The sequence below is a fragment of the Balearica regulorum genome, chromosome 2, assembly GCF_011004875.1.
Source record: "Balearica regulorum gibbericeps isolate bBalReg1 chromosome 2, bBalReg1.pri, whole genome shotgun sequence".
Taxonomy (NCBI): domain Eukaryota; kingdom Metazoa; phylum Chordata; class Aves; order Gruiformes; family Gruidae; genus Balearica; species Balearica regulorum.
In genome coordinates this window covers 144670747-144679540 of record NC_046185.1, presented here as the reverse complement: position 1 = coordinate 144679540, position 8794 = coordinate 144670747, and the positions used below count along the sequence as shown (strand labels likewise).

The window sequence follows — 8794 nt, the reverse complement described above, 5'->3', positions numbered from 1 at the left end:
TAACTCCAGTCCAAGCTATTCAAAGAAAGCTGGTTTGGAAGACAGTCTTGGAGACCAGTCACCACTCTGCCTCAGTGGACTTGTCCATTCCAAACTGATTACCCAGTGACAAGCAATAGGTGCAAGACTCCACGAGGCTATGTCCACTCTGTTAAACACAACTATTTTTGTGTGATGATAGTGAAATCCCCATGCGTGCTCACAAATGAGAGCCCCAACTGTGTCTTTTTCAATCTGAAAGCTCTACATTCATTACTGGCCATCCAGCATCCTATCGGTGATGTTGTCTCATCAGCGTGAGCTCAACTCCTGTGTCCATAACTATTGGCTCCCATGGGAAGAGCAGATTCAGTAGCAAGGACTCCAGGAAAATAATTTTGAGTGCTTTTTTCCCTCCCAAAACAGCTGGATCAGGAAGGTGGGCTTCTCTTCATGGAAGGAGGGGGGAGTCCTTTCCAGAATAGCTGCTCCAGTTGCAGCTGCAAGATTAAGTTTACTATTCCCTCCATTAGAGAGCCTTGCAGTGGGCAGTGTGGGATGGCACAAAAATAGGTAAGACAGTGCAATGCTTGACCTGCAGTCAAGGAAGGAAAGATTTGTGAGATGGCTTTCTCTTGCACAACTTTGAACTACATGTATAGAGGGAGTGTCCGATCCAAGAAACCAGACTAAACTAGTCAAAAAAAAACCTCACAAAAATCTCACTTGGATATACCGGAGATGTAAGTAGCCTCAGAACATGCTCCTTCAATATACTAACCTGTTCTTACTTCGTGAAAGTAATTGGCAATGTAGATACAACATATATGATTCAGTGAGATGCCTCAGAAAAACAGATGATCCAGACTCTCAGATGCATAAGCTGAAATGAATATGAGCATGTATTCATTCTAAATCCATTCTAAAAAAATAAACAGCTCACACCAGTTCTGAGGAATAGGAATAAACCTCACAAGGATAGATTGAGGTCCCTTGCAGCCAGCCTTGATGTACAAAAAATTAAGAGATGATACACTGAATAATTGCAATGATTATTTTTGGCCTTGATACAAAAACATGCATAGCTGCTGGAAGCACTGAATATTATTGCTGAGAAGCAATCACTCTTCTGAATAAACCCATACCATGGGATTTGATGACAGTGTTTCCCAAGTGATTAAGCAGGTATCCCAGAATATTTTATGCCATCATCACACATAAGTACCCTACGGACAACTGGTAGACCTTCTAGGGAGAAACTCAGTGCTGTCAGCTGAAAAGTGAGTGATTTCTGTGCAACAGTTGAAACAAATTATATTGATCAGAAATTGCTGAAAAACACCTGCATTAACAGCTCTGCTGTTTAATCTTTCAGAAATCATGAATACTTGATGTGAACCATGTAAAAAATTGCCAGAGACTGAATCACAGGAAAGGTAGAAATAGCTATTGAAAAGCATGAAGAAACTCTTCTCAGTAAGCTAGGAACATTGGACAGACAACAAAGGGCCCAGGACCTCAAAACTGATAATTTGATAATGGGAAAGAAGAACTCAAGGAAGGAATGGCAGAATAGTGACGACAGCCCACCAAAACAGAAGTGAAGGGAAATGTGGGACTGAAGAAGTGCAGGTGCTCATGTGTGGAAATAGCAGGAATGCAAGAAAAGTAGAATAAGAAAGAAGAGCCTGTAACTGTAGATCCTGCTTTACTTCACCAGCAAGTGTTTAAATCTCTAGCATATTAGGTAACGTGTATAAGTATATAGAATATTTGAAGAGAAAATATTTTTTGGTTTATAGGCAATGATGTTGCACGAAACTTTAGTCCCTGCTGTTGCCAGGAAGAAGACAAAATGCCTCACCTCTACCAGATCACTGACCAAGCAAGGCACAAGGAATTCTGCAAACAGCTAAATAAGCACACTTGAATAAGTATTACCTGATCATACACTGTTGTTTATTAGATATTGAACAATCAGGTCACAGCGTTGAAATTTTGATAGGTGTATAATGAAATGAGGAACAAAGTTGTTTCTTCTCTAGAACAGTCATTCTGCAAAACAAAAAGAAATGCTAGGAATATTTTTGCCAGCGTCCTGGTGAAATAATTCAGCATGGCTGTAATTTAGTAGCAGGATTCATAACATAGAGGCTTTTCCTTGAGAGGCTGTAATCAGGAGGAAATTGAGTTGGTTGTCACACCTGACTAGATCACATGAGAGCAAATATGCTGAGGGGCCGAGTGCTAAGACCTGTGGATATTTTTCTTCGATACCTGATACATTTCTCTTTGTAAAAGGGTTGAGTTTATTCAGGTGTTACCATCATTATCAGTTGCCGTTAGTAGTTATTGCTCCATGGCACCACCTACAGCTTTCCCAGCATCACAAATAGGCCTCATCTTCCCACTTGTCTTCCAGATCTCATATTCCTAGAACAAACCCATGGGACCAAAGGAGAATTTGGTACCACGTATTTACATAAGTTAATGAGCAGCCCATGCTGTAGGCATGAATTCACTAATGGGCAGATGTAACAAGATGGCCACAAAGCAGAGTGTGATCCTTCATGTCATCTTTGGCCCACACTTAATACTTCTTGGAACAATGGGTAGACATCCTCTCCTTAAAAAGGCAAAAATAGAGGGATTGTAAACTTTGCTGATGTACTGTTAGGTTCACAGACTGTTCATACAGACCGTTCACACAGACCCTCTCCTCAAGCATTTCCTAAAGCAGGCCTCAAACTGTGACCAACACAGGTCACTCACACAAGTAGAAATGTGCGAATAAGGTGTGGAAACAAATACAAGATTCCTGTCAAAAATCAGTAATGGGGCCAGATTCGTTAGTCACAGGATGACCTACAGTAGTATTTTATGACAATAGTCATATAACAGTATTCAAACGTTGAGGTTGTCTTTGCTGCAAAGTTCTCATCAAAATGTTTAATGCCTTTGTATGAACAAATGCAAGGAAGTCTCTATTTCCCCCTACAGAGCTGGGGAGTCTGATACAACTTTCTTTTGCTGAATAGAGGATAATCTACAGAAAAAGGAACTGGAGAGGGTATCAAGGCTCAGCACACAGTGTCCAGAGGGACTTCTAGTTGGCAGTCACAGTGGTTAGGATGCTTATGAAGTCCAAAGCTAGTAGAAGTAGTAAGGCAGCTATTGCTGCAATAATGGTCACAAATCAAATCTAGCTTTGTTGCAAAATCTGTGGGGAAGGCAAGCGTGGGGAGCAGAGAAACTGCACAGTTCAGACAGTAACCTAAGACAAAGCTGTAAATGAGATGCAGATTTGTTGTCAGCTTTGTTTGATCTTGCTGATGATGAGACAATCCTGCCCTTCCCAGCTCCTCAGAGCATAAATTTCTACCCCAATCTTTTTGTTAACACTAGCACCTACATAGCTGTAATAACAGCACGTTGTTTATCAAGCTGAAAATGAATACTTATCCTATAGGTTAGTTTTCACCGACATCAGTCAGCTGATCCTATACAGTCTCACCATCCTCCTGTTGATAAGGAAAGGGTCCTTTCATGACCTTTTTGCAAGCTTTGACCCACTCAAACCAGCTGGAAAGGTGTGGATGTAAATGGCACATCTATACTAACCTAATGGAGTAATTTGCCCTTAAGAATTATTTTACAACTCTTACTGAAACAAAACACCTGCAGAGTCTGTCTTACTGGTTTGAAAGGCACATTCAGCTGATTTAATTTTCATTCAGAAAAACAAATATATAAGTCACCGACAAGAAAGAATTATTGCATGTATAATCAATCTTCTTTGGCATACATTCAGCTGAATCTGGATTTATTTGAAATCTAAGCGTATCTGGTTAGGAAAATGTGGGGGTTTTCTTTTTTACAAGACAGCAGTTCTAAAAAAAAAAAAAAAGAATAGATTATTTGTAACTTGTCTTTATCTTTCCTCTACTTCCATCTATTTACCTAAGATCTGACTTAGACCCTATTACAATGAAGAAAGGATACATAAGAATTCCTCTGCATAATCAAGATTTTCCTGGATTGTAAAGTTTTCAAGAGAAACAAGCTTTTATTTTATTACCTATGAATTTCAAGTTAGATATGTGATTTGATGAATTAATGGCAGACAAAATCTGCTTGAGAGTGTTCACAGTCAAAAAGAATGTTTCTTTGTTGAACTATTGGCAAAGAAATGGCTCAGTGTGAGGAAAAAATACCCACTGGATTTTAAGAAACTATTCCCTGGGAGAGTGCATATTCTTCTATTCTCTTCACATTTAGAATAAGCTGAAAATAAAATTCTAGTTCTATAAAGAGCTGTATAAAAGATTTAAAGAGCAATCAGATAAATCACAGATTAATTTAGGTTGAAAGGGACCTCTAGAGATGATATATTCCAAGCCTTGCCTCACTGAGTTTTGAGTATTTCCAAGGACGGAGACTGCACAACCTCCCTAGGTAACCTTGTTCCAGTGTTTGACCACGCTCACGGTGAGGATATTTTTCTTTCTAATATCTTGTTGTGCCTCGTATCTGCAAGTCTTTTGTCTTTTTGCTGAGTACATCCAAGAAGAGTCTGGCTCTGTCCATCTTCTTCATACCCTTCCATTAGGTAGGTGAAGATATTAATAAAATCCTCATTTAGCACTCTCCTCTTCAGACAAAATGATTTCTCTCAGCCTCTCCTTGTACACCACCCACTCCAGTCACAATCTACTGTCACACTCACTTCAGTATTTAAATATCCTTCCAGTACAGCAGAATCCAAAATGGACACAGATTTGGTATAATAAAGAAATTTTTGATTATTTTTCAATCATGCTTTTGAGACATAGGCTTTCAGAGCATGATGAGCTTTTACATTTGCTTTATTCATTGTCCCAGCATCACCTTATAGTAGGTGGACAAATATTAATTGAAAAGTACAATTGAAAACACAAGCAACAACAAAACTGCTTTTGCACTGACCAGCCGCTAGGACAAACAAACAAACAGACCCAACAGTCCTGTCCTGCAGAGAACATAAAGCCAAAGGTAAAGAAACACTGAGTGCTTGCAGCACAGACCTGGTTTGATATTTCCCAAATGAAAACATATTCAATAGCGCATGGTCTAGAAATCAATGAAATGAGTCTTTGTGAACTGCAGGAGCCTGGTATTTGCCAGTTGCGCACTCCAGGACCAGAGAGGCTTCTCAGATATCTAACCACTTGTAAATCTTACATACTAGACACATCCCATTCACACATCCATGGGTTAACTGCTCGCCTACAGATTCTGGAAGCCAGGCAAAAAACATCCCTATCCCCAGACAGCTGTCTACTCACTGAATTTAGATTTAAGGTAGTCCGTTGACCAGCCCACCAATATGTGCAGAAGTGGACTAGGGAGCCTGGGAGTCAAACAATCCACCTCACTGGTAGGTACGGAGTCTGCTATTAGAGCCGCTGGATTGCTTACAGCCAGGAAGGTATCTGAGACACCTGGCTGGGAACATGGAAGCCTTAACAAGTCAGGGCATCAACAACTTGGTAACATGCAATAGCAGAGCTTGCTTAACTGTCCTACAGCCTGCCATGTAATTTTCTATCAATTTTGTCTTCACAACAGAAATGCCATTTGTGCAGCCTATGTATACCAGTACATCTCAGTGTCCTAAACAGAATCACAGAACAGTAGGGGTTGGAAGGGACCTCTGGAGATCATTTAGTCCAACTCCCCTCCCCGCTAAAGCAGGATCACCTACAGCAGGTTGCACAAGATCACGTCCAGGCGGGTTTTGAATATCTCCAGAGAAGGAGACTCCACAACCTCTCTGGACAGCCTGTTCCAGTGTTCCGTCACCCTCAAAGTGAAGAAGTTTTTCCTCGTATTGAGATGGAACTTCCTGTGTTCCAGTTTGTACCCATTGCCCCTTGTCCCGTCACTGGACACCATTGAGAAGAGTCTGGCCCCATCCTCTTGACATCCACCCTTTAGGTATTGATGAGATCTCCTCTCAGTCTTCTCCAGACTAAACAGACCCAGCTCTCTCAGCCTTTCCTCATAAGAGAGATGCTCCAGTCCCCTAATCATCCTCGTAGCCCTCCCCTGGACTCTCTCCAGTAGTTCCCTGTCTTTCTTGAACTGTGAAGCCCAGAACTGGACAGATGTGTCCCCACTATGGCAGAGTAAAGGACAAGGGGTAATGGGTTTAAGCTGAAGGAGGGCCGATTTAGATTAGATGTTAGAAAGAAATTCTTTACTGTTAGAGTGGTGAGGCACTGGAACAGGTTGCCCAGAGGTTGTGGAGGCCCCATCACTACAAGTGTTTAAGACCAGGCTGGATGAAGCTTTGGGCAACGTGGTCTAGTGGAGGGTGTCCCTGCCTGTGGCAGGGGGCTTGGAACTAAATGATCTTTGAGGTCCCTTCCAACCCAAACCATTCTATGATTCTAATACTGGGAGTCCTGGTGGACAACAAGTTATCCATGAGTCAGCAAAGTGCCCTTGTGGCCAAGAAGGCCAATGGTATCCTGGGGTGCATTAAGAAGAGCGTGGCCAGCAGGTCGAGGGAGGTATGGTGTATACTCAACTTTTTTCCTCCATTGGTCATAATTTTTCCCAGCAATGTATCACTTGTTACTACATTTTTAGCAGATTATACTCCAAATAGGTTAATGTCATTGCTAACATCTAAAAGCTGCTGCTGAAAAATACGTATGTATGTCTTTACCAACTGAAATTTTGTTCTCCAGAAAGCTGTCTACCCATCTCTTTACTTAGACTTGAAAAAAATATAGGAAATTATAGAGAAACTTATTTGTGGAAGACTCACAGCTGATGTCCTCACAGAATCACTAATACAAAATGACTGAAATAAATATTTAAGTCACATTACTAATTTTACTACCTGGACCTTCCAGGGTGTTGAAACTCCAAATAGACCATGTGGATGCTTCAAAGGTGAACATGAAAAGGAGCAACATAACCTCCCTTCCTTTCCTACTGTCTCTGCTGTCAGCCTAGTTCTGCTATGGCACAAGTGCATAACCCTTGCTCAGATTTTTGGGGAAATTGTAGCAACAGGGAAGCAACCAGAAGGTGCCACTGCTGCAGACGGAAAGAGTAGCAATTCAGCAGATGAACAGTTTATATTCTGTGAACTGAAACCTAACTAAATCTTAAATCCACTTAGAAACAGAAACTATTACTACAAGCTATTAAACTGAATTTTTTTCAAAGAATCATATTACACCTTTGTTCCTTTGCACAGGCTACCAATTAGATTTTTAGATGAAGATATGATTGCCCTTGATTTTAATCTCTGAGCTGCCTTTGGACCTACCTGTGAAACAGTGAGAAGGATCAAGCAGACATTTAGTATTAAAAAACAATGGGTGACAGGAACCTGTAGAGACTCTTGTACAATGCAGATAGCCTGACATGCACCTCCCTCTCCTGCCCCCATGCCTATCTGCTTGCATCAAACTGCTTCTATTACTACTTCATAACTGAATAGGGGAATCTAATTAGCGTAGAACAATTTAAAAAAAAAAAAACGAATATAACTTGGCAATACTTGAGTCAGGCCCCACAAACTCAGGCTTTGCCTGTCTCATGCTCCAGTGCAAAAGAAAACAATTAATAAAATAGTTGGAATGCAGAAACAGGATAAGAGAAGCCATAAATTAGGGAATAGTCCTTGGGTATGAACTAGAAAAAGACACAAAGTTTGAGGCAACCTGATAAAGGGAGGACCAACATGCCAACAAGCCTAGGACCATCTGGGCAGGATGGATAACAAGGTTGCTGAGCTTGCAAAACAGAGATAATGAAGAAGAGGTCACCCAACTCTGTACACTGAAGAAGAGGAGAAAGAGGAAGATTTGAGGAGGACGACCCCTGACGACCACCTGAGAAAGAAACTGCGCAGGCGTATCAGGACATTAGCATATATTCAGGAGTTCCCGGAATAATAATGAATATGTATTAAATTTATCTGAAACCTAATGAATATATAAACTCTTTTGTAATATAAATCACAAACAATTTGTTTCTCATCGAGACGCACGTTCGTGGAAATATCCTGGTGCGACTCCCAGCGCTGCAATAAAGGATACCTGCTTAATAGTGACATTGGCTATTGAGTGAATTTTCTTTGATTCATAACCTATCTGAGCTATTAAGTCTTTCATCAGGAACTTCTTGGGAGCTCTTCAGAGCAGCCAGGTCCCCCAGCAACAGTGGGAGAGGAGGCAATCTCTGGGCTGAGCCATGGCTTGCCATCACATATCACCCACACATACATGCAGGTGGCAGAGACCCCTTCAACGTGCCAAAGGGCAGTAGGCAGGTGGCTCTGAAAGCAGAGACCTCATTTACCATGGCAGGTGGGACTGGGTAGGCCTCACATGCACTAAGTACAAGTGGTGCTTCACCATGTGGTGAAGTATTTGCTCCAGGACACGAGGACAGCTCCAAATCACGCTCAGTCTCACTGCTGGTGGTTTGTGCTTACCCCCACTCCTGTGGGGCTTTAAGTCATACCCCACAAGCCTCTCCCACACACACCACTTTAACAGGTGGCACAGAAACCCACCGGCCTGGCCACAGAAACGTCCTTGCAGACTCCTGAGCTCTTCCCACCCACAAAGTGTAGGGCCACTTACCCCTGGGCCAGGAGCCAGCCAGAGCTTGCAGCTGGGCTCAGGCCTGCTGGGGATGCCGTGGGGGCTACAAGCACAGCGCGCCGAAAACATCAGGTGGGGAGGGCTCTAGGGTACAGTCAAAGGAAAGCCCTCAGCGCAGCCCTGGCGGGGCTTTTTCCCCTTGGCCT

The 8794-nt window shown here is 42.1% G+C and overlaps 1 protein-coding gene across 1 annotated transcript in view; it reads right to left on the bottom strand.

Moving 5' to 3' along the window:
* The window catches only part of OLAH (oleoyl-ACP hydrolase), a 28133-nt gene extending 19439 nt beyond the window's left edge, over positions 1–8694 (bottom strand). Inside the window, exon 1 of the mRNA XM_010300787.2 lies at positions 8628–8694. The gene's annotated coding sequence lies outside the window, so the exon portion shown is untranslated. The remainder of the gene's footprint in view (positions 1–8627) is intronic.
* Between the last annotated feature and the right edge of the window lie 100 nt (positions 8695–8794).